The sequence below is a fragment of the Ochotona princeps genome, chromosome 6 (assembly GCF_030435755.1).
Source record: "Ochotona princeps isolate mOchPri1 chromosome 6, mOchPri1.hap1, whole genome shotgun sequence".
Taxonomy (NCBI): Eukaryota; Metazoa; Chordata; class Mammalia; order Lagomorpha; family Ochotonidae; genus Ochotona; species Ochotona princeps.
The window spans coordinates 15,474,381-15,493,165 of record NC_080837.1 but is presented as its reverse complement, the minus strand read 5'-3'; positions in this window follow the sequence as shown (position 1 = coordinate 15,493,165).

Below are 18,785 nucleotides of genomic sequence, written 5' to 3'. Positions count from 1 at the left end.
AGAGAAGAGGAGATAGAGAGGAAGATCTTCCGTGTGATGATTCACTCCCCAAGTGAACCGCAATGGGCGGTGCTGTGCCGACCCGGAGCCAGGAGCCAGGAGCCAGGAACTTCCTCCAGGTCTCTCACACAGGGGTTCTGGGTCCCAAGGTGTTGGGCCATCCTCTACTGCTTTCCCAGGCCACAAGCAGGAAGCTGGATGGGAAATGGGGCCGATGGGACTAGAACCGGTGTCCTTATGGGATCCCGACGAGTACAAGGTGAGGACTTGAGCTGCTAGGCCACGCCGCCGGGCCGGCGTGGTAGCCTAGCGGCTGAAGTCCTCATCTTGAATGCACTGGGATTCAGCTCATTGTTTGTGGCCTGGGAAAGCAGGCAAGGTCAGGCCAAAGCCTTGGGGCCCTGTACCCACATGGGAGACCCGGAAGAGGTTCCTGGCTTCAGCGTGGTGCAGCTCCAAATCTGCTTCACTTCGAGAGTCAATCAATGGATGGAAGATCTTCCTCTCTGTCTCTTCTTCTCTCTGTATATCTGACTTTAGGATAGATAAATAAATAAGGAAATAAGTAAATAAACATTTAGAAAATTAAAGATAATTAAAATTTTTTATTGGGCTTGGCACAATGGCTCTCCTCTCTGTAAATCTGATCTGACTTTCTAGTAAAAAGAAATAAATCCTTTAAGATAATTTTATTTTATCATTAGTATTGTTTACATAATTGGGAGGGACACACGCCCATTTAGGCCTCTGTTAGGGTGGGGAGGGTGAGGTTTGGAGGAATGACGCTGGAACATCGTTTGTTTCAGTTTTTTTTTTCCTCTGTGGCTTGCTGTCCAATTACATCAACACCCAGCGATGGCGGACAGTCCTTTGATGATCCCTTAGAGACCCTGATATGGGGAAGAGTTCTGAGGGTGTTGTTAGTTGAAATTTTCTTTTTTTTTCTTTTTAAAAGACTTACTTATTTTTATTAGAAATTCAGATTTAGAGAGAGGAGAGACAGAAAGATCTTCCATCTGCTGGTTCATTCTCCAAGTGGCCGCAATGGCCAGTGCTGAGCCCACTGGAATTTAGGACCCAGGAGCTTCTTCTGGGTCTCCCATGCAGGTACAGGGTTCCAAGGCTTTGGGCCATCCTCAGCTGCTTTCCCAGGCCCCAAGCAGGGAGCTGGATGGGAAGCGAGGCTGCTGAGATTAGAACCAGTGTCCATATGGGATCCCAGCATGTGCAATGTGAGGACTTTAGTGACCAGGCTAAAGTCACTCTGCTGGGCCAGGGTGGATATATTTTTTTAAGATTTGTTTATTTTTATTGGAGAGGCGGATATACAAAGAGGAGGAGAGACAGGAAGATAGTCAGTCCGATGGTTCACTCCCCAAGTGGCCATAATGGCTGGAGCTGAACCAATCCAAAGCCAGGAACCAGGAGCTTCCTCCAGGTGTCCCACACAGGTGGAGGGTCCTAAAGCTTTGGGCCATTCTCAACTGCATTTCCAGGCCACAAGCAGGCAGCTGAATGGGAAGCGGGCCCTCCAGGATTAGAACAGGCTCCTATATGGGATCCCGGCACATTCAAGGCGAGGACTTTGACTGTTATGCTATTGAGACTTTCAATCATCAGTTTTAAAATTGCCCCTCTGAAAAAACCGAATGATCTTACATAAGAGAACTTCAAAATACCCCTGGAAGAAGCTAAGTTTATACCACTGCCTGCAGCTCTGGCATCACATATGGGCACCAGTTCAAGTCCTGGCTACCTCACTTCTATCCAGCTCCCTGCTTGTGGCCTGGGAAAGTAGCAGAGGATTGTCCAAAGACTTGGGACCCTGCACCTGCATGGGAGACCTGGGATGAAGCTCCTGGCTTCCACCTGAGGGCGCCTGGTGGCCAGGCCAGGAGACCCAGCTGGCGATGTTGTGGGGTCACACTAGAGCAGGTCCTTTTTCTGCCAGTTTCGACTCAGGTAGATGAAGGGTCAGTGCCCCCGCCTCTCAGTGGTTTGGGACCTTAGTTTCATCATCTGCACAATGTTGTTCCTGCCAGAACAACCTTCTCCACAGGCAGGCAAGGGCAGAGAGGCAGTGGATACCCAGCAGCTGCCCAATGACCTGCAGCAGGTGCAGCTGCGGGGAGCTGAGCCCAAGCATCTCGGAGAAAATTCTCTTCCTGAGAAAATTCTCTTCCAACTCCTGACTCACTCTCCAAATGGCACAATGGCAAGAGCTGGGCCATGCCAGAGCCAGAAGCTTCATCTGGTTCTCCAACATGAGTGCCAGGCACCCAAACCCCTGGGCCACCTTCTGCTGCTTTCCAAAGCATATTAGCAAGGAACTTGATCAGAAGTGAAGCAACTGGGCTTGAATCAGTGTGCATAATGGGATGCAGGTATTGCAGGTGGCAGCTTAACACTGTGCCACAACACCAGATGCACAGTTCTTATCTTCCTTTTTTTTTTTTTAAAAAGATTCATTTATTTTCATTGTAAAGAAGATTTATAAGAGAGAAGGAGAGACCGAGAGAAAGATCTCCCATCTGCTGTTTCATCCCCCAAGTGGCTGCAACAGCTGGAGCTGAGCTGATCCAAAGCCGGGAACCTCCTCTAGGTGTCCAACATGGGTCCAGGGTTCCAAGGCTTTGCGCTGTCCTCTCCTGCTTTCCCAGGGAAAGGAACTGGATGTGAAATGGAGAAGCCAGGACTAGATCTGGCATCCATATGGATTGCTGGCGCTTGGAGGTGGAGGATTAGCCAATTGAACCATTGCACTGCACTAACCCCCACCAAATGCACAGTTCTTATAGCCAATCTACAGACAAAGATACTGCTGTCATTATAACAAAAATGAGAAATGAGGATAATTCAATAGACTGTTCCAGTCTGTAAATAGTTATAGGTTCCTGGGTCGGGAAGATCTTGTGATGTACAATAACATGCGGCCTGCTGCTATAAATGGAAGTGTGGAGGAGGGCCCAAGGGAGATGCGGGTGAATTCAAAGTGTCGTTCTCAGGATGTACCTGCTTCCTGATAAAACTCCAAACTCAAGAAAGCCTGTCTCTGCCTGTCTGTGCCCGAGAGAGGAGTTGTATTCGTAGAACATTCAGTGCAAGTTTTAAAAATTTTTCTTTTATTTTTTTCATGTGTTTTAAAGGCAGAGAGATGGACAGACACTGAGTTCCCACACACTGGCTCACGTCCCAGATGTACATGGCAGCCGGGGCTGGGCACGGCTGATTCCAGGACACTGGGACTCCATGTGAGCTTCCCCTGCGGGAATTGGGGACCCATGTGCTGGAAGGCAGGGGTCTGTGAGATTAAAGGAGTCGCCCTGTGGGAAGCTGCAGACCCGCTTAGGATAGGCTGGTGGGGACTTGATGACCAGGTGGCACTGGGACATTGGCAGAGACAATACGTTGCCTTTGTGTTGTGGAAGGTGAAACACCTTCTTGCTCCATCCTCATCCCCTCAGCAGACAGCCCCAGCCCCAGCATCGCCCTTAGGCCCCGGAAGTCACCTGGAGTAGGTCCTGGGAAGAGGGAGCTGATTCCAGAGCCCCAGGGTCTGAGCCATGCAGGAGGCCAGGGGTGCCAAGGCCCTGCTGGAGATGCTGCTTACGGGGACAGGGGTAGAGGTGGCAGAGTTTCTTTGTGCTTTGAGTTCTTGGGGAAATGGGTGCAGGGCGCTTCTGAGAGGGCAGATTCCACCTCCTAAGCTGTCAGACAGTGGGAGCTTCCAGGTGCAGCAGGTATGTGCACCTGTGGTGTGAGTGTGTCCCAGAAGGCAGGAGATGCTTCTCAGGGTCCACTTAGAGCAGCTGATTGGGATCTCAGCAGGGGGCGGGGAGTAGGGCTACCCCTTTCTGCCCTGGGTGGGGGGGAATCCAACATTGGTGGGGGCAGATAGTAAATGCCAGACCCCAGCCATCTGCAGGCCCCACCTCACCTGTGAGAGGCCCCTCCCTGACCCGCTGCACCTGTCCACATCTTGAAACACAAAACACAGACTTACTCCTCTAATGTGTGCGGGTGCTTGGGGGAGACTCGCCGGTGGGGGGTGGGGGCCCAGGACTGATGGATGGCTGGACTTGGCAGCACTGCCCTGTCATAAAGAGCCATTCATTCTTGGCAGGTGCACCCCACAGGAGCTGTCAGCAGGATTTCAGTAGCCCTTCTTCCTGAGAGCCTGGGCACAAGGTGCCAGACCCTGTGTACTGGTCCCCACCTGGGCTGGTGGTCAGAAGGGACAGCCCTTGGCCTCAGAGGAAGGATGCCCACCCCGCTCCCACGGTCTACTGTGGGAGAGGCTGGGTCGGATTGCTTGCATTCCTGACTCTCCGGGGGAAGGGCTCGTGACTCCCACTTTACAGATGGGAATTCGGAGTTCAGAGACTTTAATGAGCAGGGCTGGTCAGCAGCAGGACTGGAATGTCTGCCCCCGGGTTCCTGTGTGCGACGGGGTGAGGATAGGAGTCTGCCGGCCCTGAGACACTTGGAGGAAGGCACCCCTAGGGGGAGCTCACACCACACGAGGCAGCACCGGCGTGCAGCCCGCCCAGGCTGGGGTCTGCAGGTTGCCAGAAGGGGCCCAAAGCTGTGCTGAGCAGAGCCTCCCGCACCCTAGCTCCAAAGGGTCTGCCCTTACTTGGGGGTATTGCCAAGGTGGGCGCCAGGAGACAAAACGGCGTGAGGGGCATCAATGGAACTGTTCCAGGGCTCGCCAGAGAGGCTCTTTCCCCCAACCCCACTACCTGACCCCCACACCCATCTCAGGTCAAGTCCTCCAAACCTAGCACAGAATTGCTTACTGGACCTTGGCTGGCCGGCCAGCCACTCTGAGCACCCCCAAACAGGCAGGCAGAGCCCCCTGCCCTCTCCTCCACTGAATGCACCCTCTGCTCTGGCCATCCCTCCTGCAGAAGGTAGGAACAAACCTGGACCAGCTGTGCCTCCCATGCCCCCACCAGGTACTTTCCGCCCGTGGGGTCGCGTCTCATCACGCAGCCCTCCTGTACAGCGGGGCTGTTTCCCTGGGGACGAGCTGGGCTTAGGGAATTTTTCACTGGCTCTGCTGGGCTCTTGCCCCTCCTTTTCCTCCTCCAGGACCAGGCCTGGGTCTTGCGGACCGCCAGGGTGGAGCAGCGGGACACCCGCTAAAGCCTGAGCAGGTGGACACCCGCTGGAGAAGAACGGACGGTCCAGGAAAGTGGGAGCCGTGTCTGCACTGGTCCCAGCCGTGCATCTGCAAACACAGATGGCAGAACAGGGCAGGGCACAAAGTAGGTGCTTGGCCAAGGCTTGTCTAGTTCACAAGCGAGGTAATGAGGAAGGGACAGCCAAGGTAGGTCCAGAAAAGCATGAGGGACAGGCAGAAAGGGGTTGGGACATTTTGTCATTAGTTTTGCTGTAAGCTTCCCGGGCAGCAGGGGACCTTGGCCTCTCCTCTCTGGGTGGTTTCCCAAGTAGGAGGTGGGAGGATGGGGACAGTGGTCTCCATGCAGGATACCCGCAATCCATACCAGAGTGTTGGGTTAGAGTCCTGGTCACGTGCTTCTAATCCAGCATCCTGCTAAGGGACAAGCTGGGAGGGAGCAGATGGCGGCTCCCGTACTTATGCACCTGCCAACCACGTGGGAGACCCAGATGGAGCTGCAGATGTGGGCTCCAGTTGTTGCAGGCATTTGGGGGAGTGCACTGGCTGGTGGAAGATTTCTTTCATCTGTCTTTCTCTCTGCCTTTCAAACAAACAGAAAAAAAAAAAATAAATTACATTAGGGGATTAACATAGGAGGGCTTCAGGCTGGACCTGCTCTAATGCTCTGTGTCTCTGGGTGGTGGGATGGGCCAGGGAACCTCAGGGGACCTGAAAGGGACAAAGCAGATGACTAGGGGGCAGCAGCACTGGTGGGGGTAAGGGGATAAATCCATAGTAAGACCCACCTCCAGGAGCCTGGGCTGACACTGCCCTACCACCCTGGGCCTGGGGACAGACATGGGGCTTTCAGAAGCCTTAGAACACAAAGCCACCGACCACGGTTCCTTCCCCACCCCTGTCCTGGCATTTCTTTTCTTCCACAGGCTGAGTTAGAGATATCCTGGGAATGCAATCAGACAGACCTTATCTGGTCCAGCCAATGGATTTCACTGGAGCAATATAGTGGTGTATCTTGTTGTGTTGGTACCTGAGAGATGGCAGGAGATTTCCACATGTTCTTGTCTGCCGTTCCCAAGGCACCAAGCACACGCCAGAGCTGGACAACAGCATGACTGCCTTCACACTTGCTGACAGCCAGAGAACAGAATTCTGCAGAAGCACAGGAGAGTTATTTTATTTTAGTTTAGTTTAGTTTAGTTTAGTTTAGTTTAGTTTACACAGTGAACCCTCTCCCCTTGTCGCCATCTCATCGGCTAACACTAACCATCAACCATGTCATCCAAAACATCCCAGTGTGTGCATGAGCCACACGCACAGATATTGCCCTACCTGTTGACCATGCATCAAATCGTAGCCATGTTCCTTCACCCCCAAAGGCCCCTCATTCTCTAAGTGACTGCATTCACGCCATTTGGATTACGTCCAGTTTTCTATTATTGCCAATCAGGCTGATAAGACGCTTTGTGCCCCATATTTACTCGCTTGTGTGAGTTTATCTGCAAGATAACTTTTTAGAAGTGGAATTAGTGAGTCAAAGAGCCGATTGGAAATGTTCACAAAACTCACCCCAGCGCCATTCTCAAACTCTTATATGTTTATAGGTCCACAGGCTGTTTCCCACAGTGCAACTGGGCCGCCTTCCAAGCTTTTATTGACTCAGTAGGGTGAAGCCTGGGACTCCTTGTTTTCATGTGCATGTCTTCAAGTGGAATGGACAAGGCTATTTCAGAAAGTTCAAGGCGGGCCTGGTGGCGTGGCCTAGCGGCTAAAGTCCTCACTTTGAATGCGCCGGGATCCCATATGGGCGCCAGTTCATATCCCGGCAGCTCCACTTCCCATCCAGCTCCCTGCTTGTGGCCTGGAAAAACAGTGGAGGATGGCCTAGTGCTTTGGGATCCTATGCCCTGTGGGAGACCTGGAAGAAGTTCCTGGCTCCTGGCTCCATATGGGCACAGCACCGGCCATTGCACTCACTTGGGGAGTGAATCATCGGATGGAAGATCTTCCTCTCTATCTCTTCTCCTCTCTATATATCTGACTTTGTGATAAAAATAAATAAATCTTAAAAAAAAAAAGAAAGTTCAAGGAAAGGGGCACAGTGAGTAAAGCCACCAGCATCCCATTTGGGTGCTGGCTGGTTTGAGTCCCAGCTGCTCCACTTCCAATCTGGCTCCCTGCTAACGTGTCTGGGAGAGCAGTGCAGGGTAGCCCAGGTGCCTAAGTCCCTCCTGCCAACATAGGAGGCCTGGAAAAAGCTCCTGGCTCTTGACTTCACTCTGCTCAGCCCTGACTGTTGCAGCTATCCAAGTGAACCAGCGGACAGAAAATCTCTCCTTGACCTTTTCTCTCTCCATATCTCTTTCAAATATAAATCCTTTCTATTTTTTAATTAAGTTTTTGGAAAATGGAATTAAATGATAAGTTCATTTTGGTGCCCAAAACTCTGGAATCCATGCATAATCTTTTCATCATGTTTCCATGAACATTTTTAAAAAATTTATTTGTATTTATTGGAAAGGCAGATCAGATTTACAGAGAGAAGGAAAGAGAGAAAGCTCTTCCATTCACTGGTCTACTTTCCAAATGACCACAGCAGCCAGAGCTGAGCTGATTTGAAGCTAGAAGCCAGGAACTTCTTCTGGGTCTCTCATGCACATACAGGGTCCCAAGGCTTTGGGCCGTCCTCAGCTGCTTTCGCAGGCCACAGGCAGGGAGTTGGATGGGAAGTGCAGCAGCCAGGACAGGAACCGGTATCCATATGGGATGCCGGTGCTTAGAGGTGGAGGATTAACCAGTTGAGCCGTCACTCTGGCCCTCCAATGAACTTTTTCAAGCCCTCCTGTGTTTTTCTGAGAGCTCCTGTCCACTCATGCAGTCCATTTCCTGCTGATGACAAAATGCTTTATGTGATCATATTCATCCTTTCTGTGGGTATCATTAACTGGCACATATTTTTTCCTCTTTAGCTTACGTTGTTCTATTTCTCTGTTTCTAAAATCTATGTAACAATGGCTATCAATATTCCCTTTTTAATGTCTGGTTTTCTTGCCTACTTGCCTTGGATTTTTAAGAAAATGGGTATGATTTTGAAAATAGAATTGGAGAGGCAGAGAGACAGAGACAAAAAGAGCTTGCAGTCACAGATCGCTTCCCAAAGTTTGGCCATAGCCAGAGCTGGGGGATGCCTGAGTCAGCAGCCTGGAACTCAGTCTGGATTTTATGGGCAGTAGGGATTAATCTGTGTGAGATTCCTCACCCAGGAAGCTGGGATCAGGAACTGGAGTTCAGAAAAAGTCAGGCAGTCTGCGAAGGGATGGAGGCCTCAGGACCAGTACCTCAGCTACCAGCAAAATGTCTGCCCTGGTGCTTGCATTTAAAAAACTTATAGAGATAAAGGAGGAGGCACACACACCTTCCGTCCATCGGTTTCTTCCTCACAGTTGGGCAGGGTCAGGCCAAGGCCTGGATCCAGGAACTTCTTCTGGGTGCAGGGATCCCAGGCACTTGGACCATCCTCCACTGCTTTCCCAGGCCCACTAACAGTAAAGCAGCCAGGACTCGAACCAGTGTCCATATGGGAAGCTGGTGCCATAGCTAGCAGCTTAACCCACGGCTCTACAATTTCAGCCCATTGCTTGCATTTCTCATCTTCAGCTCAGGGGACTGGAGATTTAGGGCAGAGTGGTTTTTACTGTTTGCCACTGATGAACGAGAGCCTCAGAGGGTCTGTCCTCGGCTGGGTCTGGTTATGCAGGTGCCACTGACGGACCATATGGGGTTGGAGAGAGAAGAACCAAGACCTTGCGCTCCTGACATTTGCCATGCCTTCCTCTTACCTCAGTCTCTCTAACTGTTGAGGGACGTTGGACTAAGTGCACTAATTCCCAGGTCACATCCTGCTTTAGCATTTGGCATGTCCAGACTATTCCTACATGGGGTGACCTCAGACAGGTGGCCACCACTCTCAGGCCTGATGCTGGGAGGAAGAAGAAGAGGCAGAGGTGAAGGGTCAGGTCCTGCCCAGCAAGAGGGATCAGGCTGAGCTTCCATACCTCTGGCAATCAGGCATGAATGGTGACTGATGCCTGGACCCTTCTAACGCCAGACTCCACCTTGGAGCTCCTAAACCAACACCAGAGGTTTAATAAGACCCAGGTCATCAACAAGACTCCTCGGGGGTCAAGACCTAACAGGGGTGAACATGGCCTGTGCCTTAGTCCCAGCCAAGGCAGCGCAGACTTGCCTGCATTCCTGGGCCAGCCTCTCTAGGGCTGCTCAGGCGAACACAGGCACTTTGAAAAGCCAGGATTGGTGGTGGGAGTGGGGTGGGGGTTGGGCACTGCTGCACCAGCTCTTTGATCATCCACTGATAGGATGGTTATGAGGTCACCAAGGCAAATCAAGACTGGGTCAGGTCACCCCCTCCCAGACCCCAATAAAGATGCTCCTTGAAATACAGACCCTGGCCCCCCCAGGTGATATCCGGGAGCAAATAGGATCACACTTTGGGGGTGCTGTTGCTTATACTTTGGAGATGCTTTCAGGGGGTAGGAAAGGGTGAAGGGGTCTGCCAATCTTGGTGAGGGCCCGTGAAGGATGGAAGTGGGCTTTGGATGGTGCCTGCTTCCTTGGCTTTATCACTGTGAGATTAAACAGCATGTAAGCCAAGTGACCAGGCTGGTACAGGTGTTCAAGCCAGTTTTGTCCGGCCCTTGCTGGGTCTGCCCGGGCAGGGAGGAGTGAGGAGATCTTAGTGCTGGGGTCTCATGTTGTATGTAGAGAGACCCACTCTGCTCCTTGTTAGCTGTGGAATGCATTGGTCAGTCTGTTTCATCAGGTGGTTCGACTGCACCAGCAGGGTTGCCACAAAGATGAAGCAAGGCCCAGAGTGTGAAGTTGGAGATAATCTCAGGTCCAAGTTCAGGCTGTGGGCAGTTGGTGAGGGGCAGGGACCCTGGTGCAGCAAGCAGGGTCACTTTGAGCCTGCCAGCCACTCAGCCAGCTTCCCGGTCTCCCATCCCTGAGAGCAGGCATTCCTGCGGGCTCTACCCATTTTGGGGGCAGCAGCCTCTTGGGACATCCAGGTTAGGGTTGGTGGGAGGGGCATGGCTGGGCTTTGATGTGAGAGTCTCCACGGTGGGCAGAGGAGTGAGGGAGCACTCTGCCTGTCTCGGAGCCTGGAGGACCTGGCAGCCTTTGGCCTCCCAAGATCCTCCCAAGATCCTCATGGCGTCCCCAAGTCATAGCATGCCTGTGATTCCCAGGGGAATGAGGGCTCCCTGACTCTGGTGACCCCCAGTAAGTGTGGCAAGACTGAGGTCCCTCCTGACCTGTTCTCATTGGAGTTTAAGGGGCAACCCCTTCCCTGGGACGAGCTTCACCTCTCGAAGGCCTGCTTCATGGGCGCAGCAGATTTCAGCAGAGTGAATGCAGGCTCATACGGATCAACTGGGTGTCTGTGCCCAAGCCAAGGGAGCAGGGATGATGAGTCAGCTCTTCACAGGCATGGGTTCAAATCCTGCCACTGGGCCTCCACTTCCCTATCTATGAGATGGGGGCATAGGAAGTTAGAATGCTGCCTGTGCCCTAGTGCATGCCAGGGAGGGGGTATGGACACCCTTGAGTGGTGTGGCCATTGTGGAAGCAGAGAAGGAGTGGGGATCTCTTTGGGATATTGGTGGTGGAATGCACCCCGATTGGAAGGCTGCAGGGGCAGGTGTGTTTGGCCCTTCATGATCCTTTTTCCAGATGGTGAGAAAAGCATCCAGGGGAGGGCCTTGCCCAGAGACTAGGGCAGCAGCAGCAGGGCTTGGCTCTAGCAGGCGCACCTGGTGTGGAGTCCTGCACAATCCAGGGAGCCTGCTTCACCCTCCCTGCATCTCGGCTTCTGCCTCTGTGGACTGAGGGGAGGAGTGGCTTCTGGACCAGGTGCACCATTTGTGTGCAACATGGTCCCTGTGAGGCAATGAGGCGACCCAAGGGTCCAAACAGGGGGGTCTGGTGGCTCTGGCCACATACTCAGCCTTTGAGGAAGGAGCCCCTTTGTCCCTTGTCCCTTTCTAGTTAGGATTCATCTTCCTCCAGGACCAGACATCAGCTGGGCTAGGCTAATGGGGGAGAGGTCAAACTGGGGAGTCCCTCTCAGCGAGTTCCAGGGGAATGAGAAGGTGGTGGGCTCTGGGGAGGGATAGTAGCCTTGTGCCTCTTGACTCCTGGAGACAAGGTGGTCTCAGGTCCTTGGCTTGAGAATTCCCCCAACCCCCTGATCAAGGCAACCAACCCCCAGGTGTTCTCTCAGGTGGGACCCGAGGCAAGGCAGGGCAGCCAGCCTGGTGGGAGGGGTGCCTGTGGTGGGGTAGAGGAGGAAGAGGAGGAGGGGGCAGGGACCGCTGCCAGCCAGGAAATGTCTGCGGGTTGGCATCAGCCATTCTCGAGCCAGCATGCTTCCTGCAGGCGGTACACACGGCCCCATGACCTCACCCCTCAGACATTCCAGGACAGCCCCCCATTTCGAGGAGCCCCATTGTCCCCAGGAGCGGCAACGACAGCGCCAACCTTTCTGCATGCAAACATCCATTCATAGCACAGTGTTTATTGAGCACCCACTCTGTGCGGGCACTCAGCCAGGCACTGCACGCGGGAGACTCTTGGAGCCGAGGAGGCTGATGGCATCTGCCCTGCCCCCCTCTGCTCCTGGGCCAGCTGCCATCCTGCCTGCTTACTGCTCTACTTGGGATTCTGAGATGGTTAGCATCGGGCCAGATGTGCCCCTATGGTCCTTGGATGCCGATGTGACCCCACTCACTCAGGGTTTGCAGTTAAGTTTTCCAGTTACTAAGACAGGGTCACCATCCCCCACTCACAGACAGGGAGGGGCCCTGAGTCTTGGGTACATGCTTCCTGCTGGTCTGTCTCAGGATTCAGACCCTGGTCTTTCCTGGACATCCAGTGAATGAGCACAGTGGCGTGAATGACCTCTGCTTGAATCTGTATTAAAAAGTTATTGGAGGGTAGTGTAGTAGACTAAGCCTCCACCTGCAGCACCAGCATCCCAGCTGCTTCACTTGCCATCTAACTCCTTGCCTGTGGCCTGGGAAAGTAGCAGAGGATGGCCCAAGTCCTTGGGACCCTGCACCCACATGGGAGACCTGGAAGAAATTACTGGCTTCGGACCAATCCAGCCTTGCCTGTTATAAACATTTGAGAAGTGAACCAGTAGGTGGAGGATCGCTATTTCTCTCCTTCTCTCTGTAACTCTGCCTTTCAAAAAAGAAATATTTATAATTAAAAAAAAAAAGTTACCGGAGAGGCAGGTAGACAGAGAGAGATGGCCTCCCTGCTGGTCACTCTCCAGTTGCCTGCAACAGCCAGGCCTGGGCCAGGCAGAAGCTTGTAACGAGGAACTCAGGCTGGGTCTCCCATATGGGACAGGGACCCAGGAGCTTGCGTTATCACATGCTGTTGCCTGCTCACCCACCACCACCACCCCAGGCCCACCACATTGTTTATCAGCAGAAAGTTGAAATTAAAAGCAGCACCGGTACTCGAACGCGGGCTTCTGGTGGGATGCAGGCAGCTCAAGCGGCATCTTAACCGTAGTGCCATATGCCTGGTCCACGTCTGCATCTTTTTTTTTTTTTTCAAAGATTCATTTGAAAGAGTTAAAGAGGTCTCCCATCTGCTTCTTCACTCTTCAGGTGATGGCAACAGCCAAGGCTGAATTTAGCTGAAGCCAGGAGCCAGGAGCTTCTTCTGGGTCCCCCATGTGGGCGCAGGAGGCCAAGGACTTGAGCTGTCTTCCATTGCTTTCCCAGGCACATTAGCAGGAAGCTGGCTCAGAAATGGAGCAGCCAAGACTCGAACTGGCCACCCCTATGGGGTGCTAGTAACACAGGTAACAATTTTACCTCCCCCTTGCATCTTTGTTTCAGCAGCCTAGTGGCTTTGAACATGCTACTTCCCGTTTCTCTCCTCTGGGCCTGTTTCCCATTCTGTACAATGTGGCTGATGGTTTCTCGTCCCTAAAGGGAATGTGGGAGGATGGAGGGAAAAATCCCTCCCTCGTGCCTTGGGAGGTTCCATTTCCCAGAATCCCTTGACCAGTCAGCACCTGGAGTGGGCCCTGTGCCTGGCCTCAGGGCATCATCCTGGGGCAGAAGCCGGAGAGGCCAGGGTACATTGCCCATGTGAGGGAAAGGCAGGGCAAGAGCCAGACACACCCCTTTCTCTCCTATACTCTAGGACCAGCTACTACCTTCGCACAGCTGCCGTGTGTGTGTGTGTGTGTGTGTGTGGGCACGTGTATATGTACACATGTGCACAGCCACACAGGCATCCAGGCTGCAGTGGACATCGACAACACTTCTGCCGCTGTGCCCCAGTGCCGCCGGTCACCAGGCTGGCTTCTCCGTGGGATCACAACAGCCAACCTGGGCACCTGCATGCTGAGAGTGCAGTGGGACCCTGTCAGAATCTTGGCTGCCGTCCTTAGGTTGGTGAGTTCAAGGCCACTGTGAGTATCTACTGTTCTCCAGGGAGGGCCAGGCGGATGGGATGGTGGCATGGGGGCCCAGTCTGGAACAGCCAGCATGGCGAGCTCGGCCTCCACATCCACCCACCCTCCTTCTGGGGAGGCACAACACTGTCCCACTCAGGGAGGGCATTGGAGAAAGAGAGGTAAGGAACAGACCTGGCTTTGTGAGGAAGGTCTGTGCACCAGCGGCAGAAAGCTGAGCTCAAAGTGGACTCTTTCTGGCCATGTGGTCCTCATCCAGTGAGGCTCCTCCTCTAAGCCGCAGTTGTCTCACCTGTAAAATGGGAACACAGTGCCAGCCTTCCAGGGTGAGGACCCTGCCCTCCCCAGGGGTGCCACTCACCTGCGAGGAGGGTCCTGTTCCCTGGGCAAAGGGAAGGGGGCTCCTGAGGAGGTGGGGCAGAGTTCTAAATAGTTCCAGACAGCAAATCAGCTGCCTTATCTCTTGCTCAGGGCACCAGTGGTTCAGACAGACCTGGAGAGAACCAGGCAGCTCTGCGAAGGGACAGGACTCCTTGGTTCTGGAGTGCCTAGGCCAGGACAGAAACAGGCCTACAGGTTGCAGCCAGGGCTCCTGCTGGTTGGCCTGCCTGCGTCCAGCTAGGTCAACGCGACCAAAATGCCCAGAGCTGCTGCTGCGTACAGGTGTTGTGCCTGGGACAGGGACACTGAGCCAGCACTGCAGATGCTCCCAGCTGCCAGAAGTGAACTAACGCTAACAAGCACACGCTGTCTCGGGAGCCAACACAGTTTGGTATGCAACAGGTGATCGGCCTGTCCCTGGACTCCACCCCTTCACTCCACAGAGGGCAAACTTGAAGCAGCAGGATGCTTTTATATGGGGTTTTGACGCCTGCCTAGAAGTCCCTTGCTCCCTCCATGGAGGCCAATAAAGACCATTGCAGACTAAGGTTGCAGCTTCTCCCCTCACAGTCTGAACACCCAGCCCTCGCAACCCTCACTGGAACTCTGAAGAGTCTACGGAAGTCAAGAGGAAGTGGCCGGGCTGAGGAAGACAGGCTCACTGCCAACTTCAGGGGGCGCGGGGCCGCCAGCACCGGGACCTGTTTACACGGCCGGGCAGACGGGCCGACAGAACTTGGCGGCAAACATGCTTCTGCCTCTGAGAACAGAAGGGGCTGGCCGAGCCGGGCTGGGTCGGGTGCCAAGGGGAAAGTCAAATCTAAAAAGTGCTTCCTCCCGGGCCAGGAGGCCCCGGCTTGCTGTCTGTGAGCAGTTCCTCCCGTGATTCATAATCAGCAGGAACTGAGACATAAACGGCACCTCGCTGACCTCCCAGCCCTGCTCTCCTGGGGGTCCTGGGGAGGGGATAGGCTGCAGGGGTGGGGGAAGAGCTGGGGAGACCTTGCAGGGACATGGGGCATCGAGCTGATGCTGGCAACAGGACAGGGGTGCTCTGGCCCATGGAGGGTTTGGAGCAATTGCCAGAAGTGAGTTTTTTTTAAACTAGAGAGAGCTCCAGACCAGAGCTGAGCCAGCCATCTGGAATGAGGCCGTGGCTGAAGCCTGAGTTTTCATTTGCTTCCCAGGACTGTAAGAGAGGACACCCGGAACAACTTAGAACCCACTGGAAATTTGAAATCACAGAACAGAGAATTCATGTACACCCTGCGGTCAGAATCGCAAACTGTTGATAGGGTGCTCCATGAGGCTTCGCAATTTTCTCTCATTCATGCAGCTATTTTTCCAGAACCATCTGCAAGTGGGCCTTCTGCATCCATGCCCCTGCAGTGTACGTTTCCAGAAACAGCCAGTGAGTGTTTGGATTTCTGCCTGCCCCCTTACTAAGCAGGTTGCAGGGCCCCCTGGTGCAGGCCCTCCCACCCTGCCCATCAGTGACATAGGTGAGGGTGCTCCTGGTGGGGAGGCCAAGAGAGGTCTGCTGTGGTAACAGTGATGGACACTGCTTACGGTAGGAAGCAAATAGCATATGTTATGGGTGATCCCCCTTCACGCCAGGTCCCCAGAAACCCTGTGGGAAGGAGCCCTTTCCGGGTCAGACCTGCAGCGGAGCTTTCTCGGAATTCTTCCCGCCACTTCTGGCTCCTGGCTCAGAACTCTTCTTGCAGGTTGTTTCTTGAAGTTCTGGAACCTGGAGGTCTCGAGAACTCCTGCAGTGGCAGGACGCCGTCACCAGATGGCGCCAGGCAGGCTGCGGGAAGGAGGTCCTGGTCGCCTCACCTCAACTGCTCCCCTCGGCGCACCCCCACAGCATCCTCCCCTCAGCCTAGGGTCCTGGCCAGGGAAACGAGCAGAAAGGCCTGCCACGGTTGCACGACCGCACTTGGCGCTTCCGAGGCGTTTACAGTCGTGGTTGAGCCAGGCTCCAGGTGAGATACATTCTGTTTTTGCTTTTGCCTGGGTGGGTTACAGAGGGCCTGGGTTTCCCGGGACTCAGTTTCCACTTTTGTATGTACAGGCAAGAGGGGAGCCTGGCTTTGTGCCTCTGCGTCCTCCTCTGCGAAGCTGCTCTCCTTAGGCCTGGGTCAGAATGTGTGGCTCAGCCCATCTCTGCGCATGGTGGGCTTCACACAGGGCATGAGCGGGAGGAGGCCCCAGGGCGCATTTCCCCTGAGCCTTCCCGGACTCCCAGAGAGGAAAGTAGGGTCCCTGCTGGATCCCTCCAGGAACCAGAATGCCAGCTCAGGAGCCAGCTGACCTTACCGCTGACAACAAGGAAGGTCCTGTGGGGGAAGGGCTCGTGTGGTAGGGCAGGTGTGGGCCCAGGAGTGACAAACAGTCCCTCCTTCTCCCCACACACCCCAAAGGTCACCCCTGGGCGCTCACTGGCCCACTCCCTGGGGGTTCTGTTTTTCCAAAGCAAACCCCCTCAGGGAACAGGCTGCATAGTGTTCCCACAGAGTCTCCAGGCTTATATTTACAGAATAAGCAGCCTTCTGTTCCCGGTTCATTAGTGGGCACCTATAAACCCTGCACCCCTAACTCAGGATGTAGGGGAGGGGTGGTGGGATGGGGGAATCAATAAAAATATAAAAATATGAAATTCCAAATACATTGGGTGGGCCTGCTTTCCTGCCTGGGACAAATGGCCCCACCTTAGTAACAGGTGCAGAGCCCTGGGCTGATTGACAAGGGTATTCTTGGAGGAGCAGGTCTGAAGGGGGGAGGAGAGAAGGGCAGGGCCCCGCTTGGCTGGGGGAAGGCAGAGGGTGGAGGAGAGGAGGAACAGGGCAGAGACCCCTGCCTGCCAGAGGAAGTGGTGGTGGGATTGCTGGTGTTTCTAGGGGAGGCTTGGGTTGTTGAGGTTGATAGACAATTCAGTTTCCTGGAGTTAGTCATGTAGGCGTCCCTGGAGAGAAAGCAAGGACCAAGTTGTTACCCAGTATTTCTGGTGAGGGGGCTGTCCTGTGAGCCCAGCTTTCCTATCTGTCTGCCAGCTTCCCTGGAGAAGGAACCCCATTTCTCTTTGGGCAGTCTGAGGTCCGGGAGAGAAAGGGATGTGTGTCACCAGGAGTTATTGCCAAATGCCTACAGGAACCAAGGCCTGCTAGTTCCTTTTTCATCCATGCTCTGTCCCTAACGGTAGAGTTACACAGAGAGAGAGAGAGAGGGAGAAAGATCTTCCATCTGCTGGCTCACTCCCCAAATGGCTGCAACAGCCAGGGCTGGGCAAGGCTAAAGTCAGGACCCAGGAGTTTTATCCCAGGCTCCGACGTGGGTGCAGTGGCCTAAGCATTTGACGCCATCTTCTGCTGCTTTCTCAGACACAATAGCAAAGAGCAGGATTGTTAGTGGAGCAGCCTGGACTCCAACTGGCAGCCACATGGGAATGCCCACTGGCTTCACCTGCTAGCTTCCACAGATGCCGACCTCATGGCACAGTTCTTCAACGATTTGGAGCCGTGAAGAATGGTGGGTGGGAGTCAGAAGCAGAAGCCAAGCCCGGCAGGGCATTGTAGGCCAAGCTGGGGCATCAGGCCCTGCTGGTCCATGGAGGGGCCTAACTGTGGCGGCCGGGCCTCGAGGGAGGCTCCCGGTGTCGCTGCTTCTGGCTGCCCCAGCGGCGCTGAGTTCTGTCCCCAGGGCCCCGGGCCTTCCTCAGGCCGCGTGCTCCACCCGCCTCTGTCTGGCGGCCAACTGAAGTAGATGTGGGGAATCTGAGGAATTCGAAAGGCAGAATGCAAATGCCACTCTCGCCTGCTGCTTTCCTGGAGAGCCTCCCACGGCCAGGCAGGCAGGGGGCGGTGGCGCGCCGGAGCCTCTGGGCCCCACACCCGCCGCGCTCGGGGCCCCACACTCGCCGGCCGGAGCCAGGCCCTGAGCCTCCGGGGAAGGCCGTCACCACCCGTCCGGAGCCCTGTGAGGGAGACCCCGGCCCCAGAGTGCGCCGCGGGCCCCGTCGCTGCCCGCCCGGTGCGCTCTATCTCCGCGGTCCGCGGCGTCTCCGAGTCACGGCCGCCTGAGCGCTGGGCGTTATCTGCGCCCGCCCGGCCTGGCCTCTTCCCGCCTGCCTGCCTGCCTGCCTGCCCGCTGGGCCGAGGCAGCTCCTGCCTTATCGGCCGCTCCTCGAGCCGGCGAGGGGCCCCGCGGGCGCCGGGGAGGAGCCGAGCCGGCCCGAGCCCTCAACCTCGGCCCGACCCCGACGGGGGGCCCAGGGCCGCCCCCTCCCCTGCAGCCTGCCCATCTCCTCAAACTACCTCGTGCACAGATGGCCTCTTCCTCCTGACAGGATTTCCCCTCCCGGAACTGTCCTCCACGACTCCCTGAGATGTCTCGAGCACCCCCTGCCCACAAGGTTCCTTCTCTGGCCAAGCTGCTGGGACCACTCACTGGGAAATATGTTTGGGATGTGTCCTTTCTTTAAAAGACAAGCCTAGCGACTCCTAATATCATCTTATTCGGCAGGGTTTCAACGATTTCACAAGAGAGGTGAAGTTTGGAGAAACAAAACACCCACGTGCCTCCCCCCCCCCCCCAGTGCAACACACATCCGCTGTGTGTCAGCTGACGGAAGGAGGAGCTGCCTGTCTGCCTAATCTCCCTAAGGTACTTCTGCCCCGGGGTTAGGATACCTGTCTGGGGACTGCTTGGACCTTCAGTGTCCTCCTCTGTGTCAATCTGCAG